General features: G+C 47.7%; 1 pseudogene across 1 annotated transcript; it reads right to left on the bottom strand.

Moving 5' to 3' along the window:
- Window positions 1-11,977: 11,977 nt before the first annotated feature.
- Window positions 11,978-12,399, bottom strand: LOC308430681 (large ribosomal subunit protein eL31-like; annotated as a pseudogene). The gene has a single exon. The product of its transcript is annotated as a large ribosomal subunit protein eL31-like (transcript).
- Between the last annotated feature and the right edge of the window lie 841 nt (window positions 12,400-13,240).

The following is a 13,240-nucleotide window of genomic DNA, read 5'->3' as shown; positions in this document are numbered from 1 at the left end:
TCTTCCGAGATCCCTTTAAAGTCTCTTGGCCTTTCCTCCCCTTGGACAAGTGTTTCCATGCCAGGATTTCCTGCCTCTCACTGTTCCAGGCTCCGCAAGTGTAGTCTACGAACTCCTTGGGGAATTCTCCTTGAAAGCGACTGCGGCTCCCAGATCTACAGCAGTTCTAAAACGCATGCTCTCTTTGTTCTCTGCCCCTTCTGTAGATGGCATTAGAGGGGCATCCCTGAGAACTCGGGCTTCCTGGACAGTGTGAGGAAATACACAGGGTTTCACTGTGGCCCAAGATTTAGCCCAGAGCCCCTGCTAAGGGCAGCTTAAGTCTCTACTGTTCAGTGGACCCTCCCCTAGGAAGTGCCTGACTCTGCTTCACTGAGACTTTTGTGTGATCAGTGTCCTGCTCTGGGCCCTAATTCCGGTGACCTTCTCCCTACTTGCCCTTATCTCAGATTCGGTGGCCCCAGAGCCAATGGAGAGAGAGGAGCTGAGGACACCGCTGGGCCGGGACACACCAGCTTTTTTATCTCATCACACACACAGCTCCAAGAATCAGACGTGGTTTCCTTTCCTCGAGGAGGAAGAAATCCAGGTTCAGGGAAAGGAAGGAATTTAACCAGGATCCCCGGCAAACAGCTAGCTGGCACAGCCAGGCTTTGAGTGCTGGCCAAACCTCAGATTTGATACCAGGATGCTCCTGGTGTTTAAGGCCATTCCCTGGCCACACCGTCCTCACCCGGCCTCAATCAGACACCAGCTGAGAGGTCAGCTCACCCACCTCTTCTGTTCTCTCACTAAAGAGACTCCTGCAGGCAGAACTCTGTGGATGCCTGCAACATCAGCCCAATCCTGTCATTTCTGAGTGGGAAAGGCACCGCCCCTGCTTTCCAGAGGTGGAAACAGATACCCAGAAAGGTGCCCGTGAACCGGCCGTGGCAGCACAGAGGAGGCAGACAGATTAGATTCGGAATCCCTGAACTGTGGACGTTTCTTCTGCTTTGTGCCAACACCACCAGAGAGCGGCAACCCATCTAACAATCCACTGCCCTTTTCTCTCCTGTCTGCTTCACCATGGTTTCCCTGCATCATCTCTCGCTCTTCCAATTGAAAAATGTCAGGACTAACACCATTCAGCCATTGCAGATGAAGTGGCACATGTGCTCCCCCTGGTGGTGGTGGTGGGCATGGATATTTTCTCTACTGCAAGGTTGGCTTGCTCCCTTGAGCAGCCAACCAACAGCTCTGTAACGTGAGATGATGATTAACTAGCCTGTTGCACGTTCGCCATTTTCTTCCTCTTTTCGACCTCCCCGTGTGCTGGGGTTTCCCCTCGGTTTGGACCCGCCCCATCCCTCCTTGCTAAACATCCTTAGTCACGGCTAAAACACAGCTATCTCCTGCAGCTCTGTCTTCAGGAAAGCAAGGAGGCTTAAGGTTCCAGCAACTGGGGAGACTGGGAAACCCGGAGAGCCGCAAAGATGCTCTCAATTTCTCCAGTCCAGGGATGCTCTGCGGCGAGAGAGCTCTCCCATGCCTGAGCTTTCCATCCTAAGACCATTTCAGAGAAACAGACGAGAGTGGCTCTCTGCTCTCCACACAGGGTGGGAGTCCTGCTTCCTGAAACTTGGACAAGATACAGAAATGCCAGGAAGGTTCTTGTGGGCACCAGTTTGGGCCTCTAGCACGCACGGGCCCCCGTTCAGCTCTTAGGGGAACTTGGGCAGTGACGTGTGATCTGAGCGAGCCGGGTAGCACAATGTGGTTTCCTCAGGAGGTAGGGTGGCACGTATGAGCGGTGGAGGCAGGGGAATACTGAAGGGAAGGCCAGCTGTGAGACACGGGTCTGTGGCCTCTGGGTCTCCCCTCTTAGTGCGTTGCTGCCCACTGGTCACCCCCACCCTGAGATCCTGTGGGTCTTAGACATTCCTGCCTCTGCCTTTCTGCTTGATGACTCCTCTTTCACTCGCACATCAGATTAGTCAACCAACATGCAGCTGGTGAGTTTGCAAGCACCGTGTTCTATTAGCCCCACGCCATAAGAGTTAGCCCTTGAAACTGCACAGTGTATGAGACTTGACAAATGTATAGCAAATGTGTAAACACCATGACAATCAAGGCATAGAGCCCTTTCGTCAAGCCTTGCTGTAGGCACCCCTTCCTCCACCTCCAGCCTGGTTTCTGGTTTCTGTCCCCATAGTGTGTCTCCGCACGTGGAGTCTGGCTCCTCTCACTTTGCTCTGGGGCTTGGCCACACTTGCTCCTTTCTGTCACTGTTCGATGGCTTTGTGTGGACACAGTGTCATTTGTTTATCTGCTTGCTGCATGAGGGATGTTTGGCTTGTTTCTAGTTTGGGATAGTTATGAAGAATGTCACTGAATACGTTACACTTCCACATTTTGTGCAAATATAAATACCCACTTCTCTGGGGTTGATCTCTAGCAGAGGGACTACAGGGACATGTGTGTTTAGCTTCACAACTGTGTGCCAAACTATAGTTCAGAACAGCTGGATCATTTCCAATGTATAGCTTTTAACATTTAAATCTTAACTTGAGTATCAAACAAACAAGAAATATAAACTAAAACAATAACAACTCATCTCTCCATCTCTCTCCCTTTCTCTCTCTCCCCTCTGAGAGAGAGGGTTTATTCCATCGCACAATTCAAAGGTATGGTCAGTCCTAGTGGGGAAGTCAAGGAAGCAGGAACTTGAAGCAATTGGGCCACATCCATACTCAGAAGGCAGACAGTGAGTGAGCTAGCTAGCTTTAGTTTACATCAATAGATGTTGGAGAGTGGATTTGCTGGTCAAGTAGTTGGTGTTTCCTAAGAAACTGTCAGGGCTGGGCTTTAACTCAGTTGGTAGAATGGTTCTCTAGCATGCATGAAACCTGGATCCCATCCCCTGTACTTTACAAAGTGGGAGGTGGAGACAGGAGGAAACCCTACTGAAGAAGAGGAGAAGGAGGAGGAAGAGGAGGAGGAAAAGAAGGAGGAAGAGGAGGAAAAAGAAGTGAAGGAAGAGGAGGAGGAGGGAGAGGAGAAAGAGGAGGAGGAGAAAAGGGAGGAGAAGAAAGAGGAGGAGAAGGGGAGGAGAAAAAGGAGGAGGAGGGAGAGGAAGAAGAGGAAGAGAAAAAGGAGGAGGAGAAGGGAATAGAGGAGGAGGAAGAGAAAGGAGGAGGAGAAAGAGGAGAAAGATGAGGAAGAAGAAAAAGAGGAAGAAGAGGAGGAGGAAGAAAAGGAAGAAGAGGAGGAAGAAGAAGGAGGAGGAGGAGAGGAAGAGGAAGAAGAAGAAGAAAAAGAAGAACAAGAAGAAGAACAAGAAGAACAAGAAGAAGCTGCTTTCCAAAGTGAACATTTACCAAACACCAGATTTTTAAAAGTGTCTTTAGGACCTCGTACTTGTTGGGTGAGCACTGTTCCAGTGCGTGGCATAGCTCTGTTAGGAAACTTTCTAACATCTGTGACAGTAGAAAGAGCTGTGATCACAGAGCTTCTGAGACCCATAGTGACTTCAGCAGTCACCACTGCACAGCTAACGGTCACCCCCAAGAGCTTAAATTATTAGTGTCATTTTGAAATGGTTTATCATTAGTAGGGGGACCTTGGGTGTGCCATAGCATGCACGTGTGAAGGTCAGAGGACACTTTGTGGAATCACTTTTCTGCCACTGTGGGATCCAGTGAGCAAACTTGAGCCATCAGATTTGCATGTTGAGTGTCACTGCCCCAGCAGCTAAATAACTTTTGAAGAAAATTCCAGAATTCATCCTCAATCCACTCATATTTGATATCATTTCTAAAATACAAGAATTTTGGCTTCTTTTGAAAAGCCACAATATCCTTATTATTTCACTGGAGTTACACTGTGATCACATCTTAATAGCTTTAAATACGTAGTCAGTGTCTGTAGTTCCCCATTGTCTCAAGAACACCAATGGGTGCATGTACGCATGTGCACATGCGTGGCACACACACACACACACACACACACACACACGTGGAGATCAGAGGATGACCTTGGCTGTTAGACCTCAGGTATCTTTCCACCTATTGTTTGAGTCTCTCTTTGGCTGAGGGCTTTACCGAGTAGTTCGGGATGACTGGCCATGAGCTCCCAGGGAGCCTTCCAGCTTAGCATCCCATCTCACCAGAGCAGCGGTTATAGGAGCAAGCCATGCCTGGCTTTTATGTGGGTACCAGGAATCCAAAGTCAAGTCCTCACCCCTTCAGGGCAGCTGCTTTACCACTGGGCCATCTCCCCAACTGTTACCATATTCTAAAAAATGATTTACCTGAAGCAGGAGAGGACAAACAAGGAGCAGGCGTTATAGCTTGTTCCGTGTATCTGAGTCTGAGAGGCTGCTTTGGTTCGCTTTAGACTTCTATGAGTTTATTTAGAGTTTTTTTTTTCCAAGACAGAATTTCTCTGTGTAGCCCTGGCCAACCTGGTGCTCACTCTGTAGACCAGGCTGGCCTCAAACTCAAGAGATTCTTCTCCCTCTACCTCCCGGGCGCCAGGATTAAAGGTGTGTGCACCACCTCTGTCTTTGTTATGGATGGACTCTTAGCGGTCTCTCAAAGGCTTATTTGTTGAAAATGGCCTCTACTGATGGTGCTTTTGGGAAATGGTAGGGACTTTAAGACTCAGATACAGTGGCAGAGGGTCCATTTTGAAGAGATATTTGGGGCACTGGTCTTTCCTTTCTCTTTGTTTTCCAGTTGCTGTTAAGTGAGCAGCTAGCCCAAGCAACTAGTCACTGATCCCTCTGAACCTGTGATCCCAAATAAACCTTTCCTCCTTTTAACTTGTATTCCTCGGGTATTTTGTCACAGTGATGGGAAACTAATTAAATTCATTTTCCAGACAAGGTAAAAGACCTTCAGAGAGACCCAATTTTTGTGTCCCCTTTACCCAATCCTCCTCATCACTTTAATGAAAAACTTTATACTTTATCCTTACACCAACTTATATTAATTTAACTATTATAAAGCATAATCGCTAGCACTGGAGAGATGGCTTAGCAGTTAAAAACACTTTTTCCAGAGAACCCAAATTCTATTCTCAGTGCTCATGTTAGGTGACTCACAACTTCTTATAAAGGGATCCAATGCCCTCCTGGTCTGCTAAGGCCTTACACATGCCCTCACACACACACACACCTAAAAATAAAACAAAGCACCCTCACCTGTTTTCGTGTATCCTGACTCTTTCCTTAGACACACTTTCCTATATCTTGTTTTCTCTGTTGTGATCCTCCCTGCCCTGTCACCCAGGATCAGGGACTTCTTCCTGGGTTTCACTTCAGCCACCAGGTCCTCTTTGTTAGCACAGCCCCCTGCACAAGGGTGTCCCTTATCTGATTCTGGTGGTTACTGTTACAAATAAGAATGCAGTTAGGAACTTTCTGCTGACCCAGGGGCATTTGGACTGATGTATCTCTGGGGTCCATTCCTACCAGTGGGATTCCCCAGGCAAAGCCTGCATTTGGCTGGGGATGCATTGCCATGGTAGCTGGCTTGGATGGCATGCCTGAGGCCATGGGTTCAGTCTCCAAAGTTGCACAGAACAGCTCTGCAAACACACACACACACACACACACACACACACACACACACACACGCACACCAGCAGAACCACTTCTGCATTCCTATCAGCCCTCTGTGAGTGTGCCTGCTTCTCTGCAGCCTTCCCAATAAGGAGAGCTGTCAAACCTTTGGATTTATGCCGATCTGATGGTTGAGAAATGGTATCTTGGGGCAGTTTGGATTTGCATTTCTTTTATTTGTGCCCTGTTGGGAAGCATTGCAGAGTGCCGAGGGCCCTTTGCACGTCTTTCTGTGAATTGTCTGATAATGTATTTAGGGTCTCATTTGTGCTCCCTTCTTCCTTCTCTCTCCCTTGAGGCAGTCTTGCTATGCACCTCAACTTGAACTAAACTTTTCATGCTCCTGCCTCAGCCTCATAAGTGCTGACATTACAGCTCTTCATGGCCACACCTAGCTTTGCATAGTGTGTGTGTCTCCCTAAGAGTGTTGGGCAACAACAAGAGTGTGAGCAACAAGAAGCTCTGGTGGCTGCCTTGGAGGCCACTAGGACAGGGGCTCACTTGAGCCACAAGGAAGAGGAAGGCGGGTGGGCTGGTCTACAGGATGGAGAGCGAGGGAGAGATTGAACATGGCAATGGACTAAGAGTAGGGAATGCAGGGACTTGATGGGTGGCAAGAAGGTCCTTTTCTCAGTGGGTGTGTGATGGCCAAACATTAGTCATCATTTTGGTACACCCGAGAAAAGAATCCTCAATTCAAGAATGGCCTCCATCAGATTGGCTAGTGGGCTTGTCTACAGGACACTTTTCTTGCTTAATAACTTATATAGGAGGGCCAGACCCCAATGGGTGGTACCGTCCCCTAGGCTGGTGGGTCCCTGCTATATAAGGCTAGTAAAGCAGTTTTCTTCCATGATCTCTGCTTCAGTTCCGGTTTCTATGTTCTTGCCTTGACTTCCTGCCCTGGCTTCCTTAGATGAACTGTAACCTGTAAGCCAAATAAACCCTTTTCTTTCCCCAAGTTGCTTTTGATTAGTGTTGTTATCACGGCAACAAGAAGCAAGGATGATCTCAACACTCAAGAGTGAATACCTGCATCCCTGGACATAATGTGTCTACTTTCAAACTGCACTGCTTGTATCCAACTGCTGAAGTGGCCACTCCCTCCTTCCTTGCATTGCTCACGCCTCTCCTGAATCTCAATTTCCACCCACATGAAATGAGGCAGAAAGACAGGTTTTCGAAGTTGCTTGGCTGTACTTGCTTGGGCAGGTTCTGAAAGAGCTCATTGCTGGATGCTGGCAGCGCCCTCTAGTGGTCAACACTGGGCATGCACCCAAGGTGCCGCTCCTTGCTCCTCCTGAGCGTGTGGGTGTGTCTGTGCTTTGGGGGTAACTATGATGGTGTGGGGGTGGTATGTGACAGGCTCAAGACACAAGAGTTTCCTCAATTCTCAGTTATTTATGTAAACATGGTTTACAGAGTTTAAAGCAAAAGCAAACCTGGTTAATCCTAGCACTGTCCGGCCTAGGACATCCAGGTTTCCAAAATTCACCCTCTGTCCCCAACCCCATTTATCTGGTTGCCTAAGTCGTCTGCCTCTCGAAAACACTGTGTGGCATTGCTCTGCTAAACATCTAGACCTAGTGCCTCTCTACTGAGTTCTGCATGCTTACATGTCTGCCTACTTCTCTCCCTTAGCCACGGCAGTTGCTCACCTTTCTTCCAACCTCTGCCTCCGTTCCGTTTGTCCTCCAGAGTCTCCCTCTCCTGCCCTCAGTCCACACAGCACCTCCTCTGGGAAGGCTTGGTCCACATCATTCTCCCTGGTGTGGAAAATTGAGCATTTACCTGGGCTGAAGATACCCTGTGTGCATACGCCCCTTGGATGAGAAGCAGCTCCAAGGTGCTCCACACGTAGGCCCTTCAAGAACACAGAACTTCCCACTAGTCCCCAGGCTGTCCCCTACAGGCTGACTCCGGCAACTCTACTGAACTGTTGACTCCCCTCTTCCAAACAGGAGCCTAGGCTAGACCTGCATCGGAGTCTCCCTCTCAGCAAGCCAATAGCCGGGAATCTGCAAAACTCCATCTACTGAGCTGCCTGTGGGAAGATGGTATCCGGCTGCCCAAAATGAAGGGCCGGCCGGACCCCTGGGAGACATCTGCTAGTGACTGCTAATGCTTTTTTTTTTTTAATGTAGAGGAGAAATGGGCTCAGAGACTCTTAGTAACTTGTTCAGGATCACACAGCCCTGTGAGGGAATGTTCAGATGGAGTCTCTACTTCCCAATACTCTCTGAAGCCTGCATCGTTTATAGAAAACATGCTGTCACCTTGTCTGTCACATAGATGGTGCTGGATGAATTCATGAACCATAAAATTCAGAATTTAATGAAGATCTGACTCTATCTTTCTTTTTGACTTCTGGCTACCTCAGCCCAGCTCCAGTCCACCTCTGATAGGAAGAATGGCTGACTCACAGTTTCTGGAACTGGGGTAGGGTGTGGTAGGAGATCTAGGGGCTGAGGGCAAAGGGACCTGCACCCAGCCCCTGGCAGGTAGTAGGTCCTGGATGTGATGTAGTAGGTACCTACTGTTCAATGTGTCAGCTCCGAGGTGTGACCGTGGGTGTCCCACAACCTCAGAAGCCCAGGCAGATCTCATGACAGGACAGCCTTCAGGGTAAGGACCTGTGTTGAGTTCTAGTTCTCTGAGGAGCAGGTGCTGAGTCAGACAGATTTCTCAGGGAGAACCTCTGTGGGAGACTGAGGAAGATATGGGGGAGTCTGGGAGAATCCCCAGACCTTACAGGGATGTTGCTGACTGACTGGAGCCACCTGGCTGAGGTACTACCACTGTAGCCACAGGACACAGCGAGGGTTCATAGTTGTTGGTTGGTTATGTTCCTCAGTGCCAGAGATGTAAGCTGGGCATTGTCTCCTCCTCCTCTCCTTCCTCCTCTTCCTCTTTCTCCCTCCTCCCCTTCCTCGTCCTCCTCTCTGTGTTCAAATGTATGGACATCAGAAGACAACTTTTGAGAATTGGTTCTGTCCTTCCACCATGTACATATTTATAAGTACACTGTAGTTGTCCTCAGACACACCAGAAGAAGATATCAGATCTCTTTACAGATGGTTGTGAGCCACCATGTGGTTGCTGGGATTTGAACTCAGGACCTCTGAAAGAACAGTCGGTACTCTAACCACTGAGCCATCTCCCCAGCCTGGACATTTTCTTAATTAGTGATTGATGTGGGAGGGCCCAGCACATATGGTTGGGGCCACCCTGGGCTGGTAGTCCTGGGAGCTATAAGAAAGCAGGCTGAGCAAGCCATGGTGAGCAAACCAGTTAGCAGCACCCCTCCATGGTCCCTGCATCAGTTCCTGCCTGAAGGTCCCTTGCCTAGTTTGAGTTCCTGTCCTGACTTCCTTTGATGATGATGGTGATGTGGAAACGTAGGTACAGTAACCCCTTTGCTCCCAGGGTCTTGGTCATGGTGTTTTATCACAGCAACAGTAACCAGGACAAACAATATCAGCCTTCCGTTATTACTTTATAGTGGCCTAAACTTTTTTTTTTTTTTTTTTTTTGAGGAATTAAAGTCTTCACCTTTTTATTCTTTGTGCGCAAAGACTAGCATGATCCAGTTTCACTGGGTAGGCAGTCGAACAATCCATTCAAAATGGCTTAGTCCCACTTGATAAAGCCTGCGTCCTTCGCGTACTGCCGGAAGCACTGACGGCGCGTGTTCAGCATATTTAAGGGTCAGACCGTGGCGGTTAGAGCAGACACCGCAAGAGCGACCCATCTTGCCTTTATATGCGCAACAAGAAAAAAGGCGTCCTAAACTATTTAATAATTATTATCAAGTAATTAATTTTTCAGTGCGGTGACACAGGTAATGGGGCCACTAACCTCATGCGACCTTCTGAGTGAAGAAACAGCAAGTAATGAAGAGCCAGAGCGACGGCTCAGAGGTTAAGAGCATAGACTGCTCTTGCAGGGGACCTGGGTTCAATTCCCAGCATCCACTTACCGGAGCTCACAACTACCTGTCACTCCAGCTCTAGAATCCTGATGCCTTTGGTTTCAGCTGGCACTGCACACCCCAGTACAGAACCACCCCCCCCACAGATTTTAATCTTTAAGAAGGGATTTATTTTTTCTAGCATCTAGACTAATTCTCTATGACTCAGTTAAGACCTAGTAATTCCCCCCCAGCAGTTCTAGGTTATTTTAAAACTTATTATTATTATCTAAATGTTATTATTATGTTATTTGTTGTTGTTAATGAGCCACTGGTTACATGTGGAAGTCAAAGAACAGCCTAGGGAATCTGGTTCTCTCTTTCTATCATGTGAGTTCTAGGGATTTGAACTCAGGCCATCAGGCTTAGCAACAGGGGTCTTTACCCACTGAGCCATCTCAGTCCCCTCATTACATGGTAAAATACTTACAACATAATGTTGCAGTAAATACTAAAAAATAATAAATGGTTTATCTTTTTATTGGCCCTGAGGTCTCAATCCTCAGGCCCAACTCTGTTATGGAGAGGTGCTCTGGTGCCTGGTCTGAGCCGCCATCATGGCCTAACTTCTCCGCGTAACTCCCTTCTCTAGTGGTTTTCTTCTGCCTGTTCTCTGTCTCTGTCCCAGGGTGTTTCTCTACCCCAAAATCCCACATAAACACAACTCTACAGCCCGATAGCTTTTCATACAGGTTTATATTTTCAACTCTCAATTCACAAACCCTCTACACAAGATCGAATCAAATAGACAAAGATACAAACTGTCCTTCTATATGAAATACTAGATCTGTAAAATCCTTAATGTTCATTGCTATTTAAAGCCAACAAATCCCACCTGGGTCTATCTGGTTCTTGGGAAACTCCATGTTGCCACAACCTTCTGATGACCTCTGATGACCTCTGACGACCTCTGACGACCTCTGACCTCCTCAGACCTCTCCAGACCTCTCAGCCCTCTGCACCTCTGCCCAGTCACTGGCTTTCCTTTATTTTACTAATTAAAGGTTCAGTTGGAGTTCCTTGACTAGGCAGCCCTTCTAGAGGAAGTGGAATTAACACTAAAATACAAACAGCTTCAGGACAATCTACAACATAAAGTTTGCTGTTTTCACCTTTAAAGGAATAAAACAGCTGACATTCAGTATGCTCATGATGTTGTACAAGAGCCACACTGTGTAGTTCTAGGTCCTTTCTGTCACCCCAGTGGGAGTTCTGGGAGGCCCTCACCCAGCTCTCTAGTCCTCCACTCCCTCCTGGTACCATGGACCTACTCTCTCCCTGCCTTTGCCCATCTGAGATGTCTCTTGTAAGCAGAACCACGTAAAGTGGTGCCCAGTTCCTGCCGGTCATTCAACCTCAGATTATCAAGGATTCGGCTGGAGAGATAGTGTGGCCATTAAGAATACTGGCTGCTCTTGAAGAGGATCCATGGCTCCTATAGGGTGATCACAGTCACTTGTAAACTCCAGTTCTAGGGGATCCGACACCCTCTTCTGACCTCCATGAGCACCATACATGCACATGTACACAGACACATGCAAGCATGCACATGTGCTCAGACACATGCAGGCACACACATAGACATATGTAGGCAGGCACACACAGACACATGCAGACAGGCACATATACAGTCACATGTAGGCAGATACACAAACAGTTATTGAAAATCTTTTTTTTTTTTTTTTTCTTTTTCAAGATTCAGCAACTTAGCCACATCTAGAGAGGCAGAAAATGTCAGTCACAGTCCATGGCTAACCTGTGACACGCCAGTGTGTGAGAACAGACACAGCAGAGCCTTGTGATGTGGTCTTCAAGATGTGTTTGGATGAAAACAGCAACTTATAAGGGGAAATGCGTGTTTTGTTTTGAAAACTTTTGGGCAGAATTCTTAGCAAGCCACCAAATTAAATTTTAACATTCAAAATTTTATCAGATTTTAGGTACTGACAACAGGGTTTTTTTTTTTGTTTTTGTTTTTTTTCGGACTTTATTACATGTTGGAAATCAACCACCTTTATGTCTCAGAATTAGGGATAAGATGAACTAATTAATAAGATCTTAAGTAGTGGGAAGTATCATTTAGAGAGTCGAGCATTTCTTTGTGAGCCTCACCAAGTATTAGACTGGCTGCCCAGGGGACCCTGGGGTCCACAGGTCTCTACTTCCCTGGTGCTGGGATTACAGTGTGAACCACCACACACAACTTTGTTTACATTCATTCATTTATGTATTTATTCCTTTGTTTCCCCACGAAAAGTTAATCCAGCATCCCCATGTGGTGCTGGTATCAAACTCAGGTCCTGATAATTCTAAGGCAAATACTTTACTAGCTGAGCCCACATAAAGGCACTTTATTGATTGATTGATTGGCAGTTTTGCAACTTTATTTGACATTCAGCAGGTTAGTTCTCATTCACATTGACTGTCTGTAGATTTTTGAATGTGGTAACAGGAACATAAATCACAAATGTGTAGAGCTTGTTTGGTGAATCCTTATCCTTGTTACGTTTCCTGGACAAACGTACTCGGATGCGATATGAAGCCTTCCTTATTCCCTTGGCCCAGACGGCTTTATTGAGCTGGTGTCAATGCGCACATCTGGAGTCCCCATTTCCTTCATGGCAAATTTCCGAATTTCTTTCAGTGCCCGAGGAACACGCTTCTTGAAGCCCACTCCATGGATGCTCTTGTGAGTGTTGATGTTGTATTCTCGGGTCACCACCTCGTTGATGGCAGAATGGCCCTTCTTCTCACCACCCTTTGCGGGATCCATGCTGCCGGGTCCAAGTTGGAAAGGAAAGGCGCGAGGGATTGTGGGATGGAAAGTCGCATAGCCGTACCAGCATTTTATTTTTTAATTATGTGTATTTGCATGTATTTCTGTGTTAGGCATACGGATGAATGCCGTACTTGGAAGGTCTAGAGGACCGCGACAGAGTTAGAAATTGTTGATTATGAGCTGGGCAGTGTGGGTACTAGGAAGTGAACTCTGGTCCTGCGTACTCGCGGTCTGTGCTCTTAACAGCTGAGCCATCACTCCGGCCCCTCAGTGGGCATTTTAAATGAGGAAACAGCACTGAGAAACTGTGGAAATTGTTCCTTCCCACAGCACAAACAGCCTAGCCTCTGCGGGTGGAGCACATGCTGCGTGCCAGGAACTGGAATGAGGGCTTCAGGTGCTGCGCTGGAGCTGAGGCCCTGTTCAGGGGCAGCCAGCTAACCTAACCCAGCCCACACCTTTTCAGGGCACGAGTGTCTGCCACCAAAGTATTCTCAAACCGGGTAAGAGGAGAAGGGCCAGGGTGGCACTCACCCCTGACAACATGGGGTGGGGCTGGGGCATGGGAGGGAGTAGCAAGAGCCCCAGCAGACAGCCTGGCTTCTGTGGCAGTGAAACAGATGGCTCACAGGTTAAGTGTATTGCCTCTTACAAAGGACCTAAGTGCAGTTCCCAGCACTCACATGGAGGCTCATGGATCTGATGCCTTTCCTCCTCTGACCTCCTCTGACCTCCTCAGGTACAGACTGGCCTATACACACACATACACATATACAGAAACACACACACACACAAATGCCTGTGTCACTCACACACACATAAATTCTCTCTCTCTTACACACACACACACACACACACACACACACAAATGTTCTCTCTCTCTCTC

The sequence above is a fragment of the Micromys minutus genome, assembly GCF_963924665.1.
Source record: "Micromys minutus genome assembly, chromosome: 16".
NCBI classification, from domain to species: domain Eukaryota; kingdom Metazoa; phylum Chordata; class Mammalia; order Rodentia; family Muridae; genus Micromys; species Micromys minutus.
The sequence above is the reverse complement of the archived record's forward strand: the minus strand, read 5'-3'. Positions and strand labels throughout refer to the sequence as shown.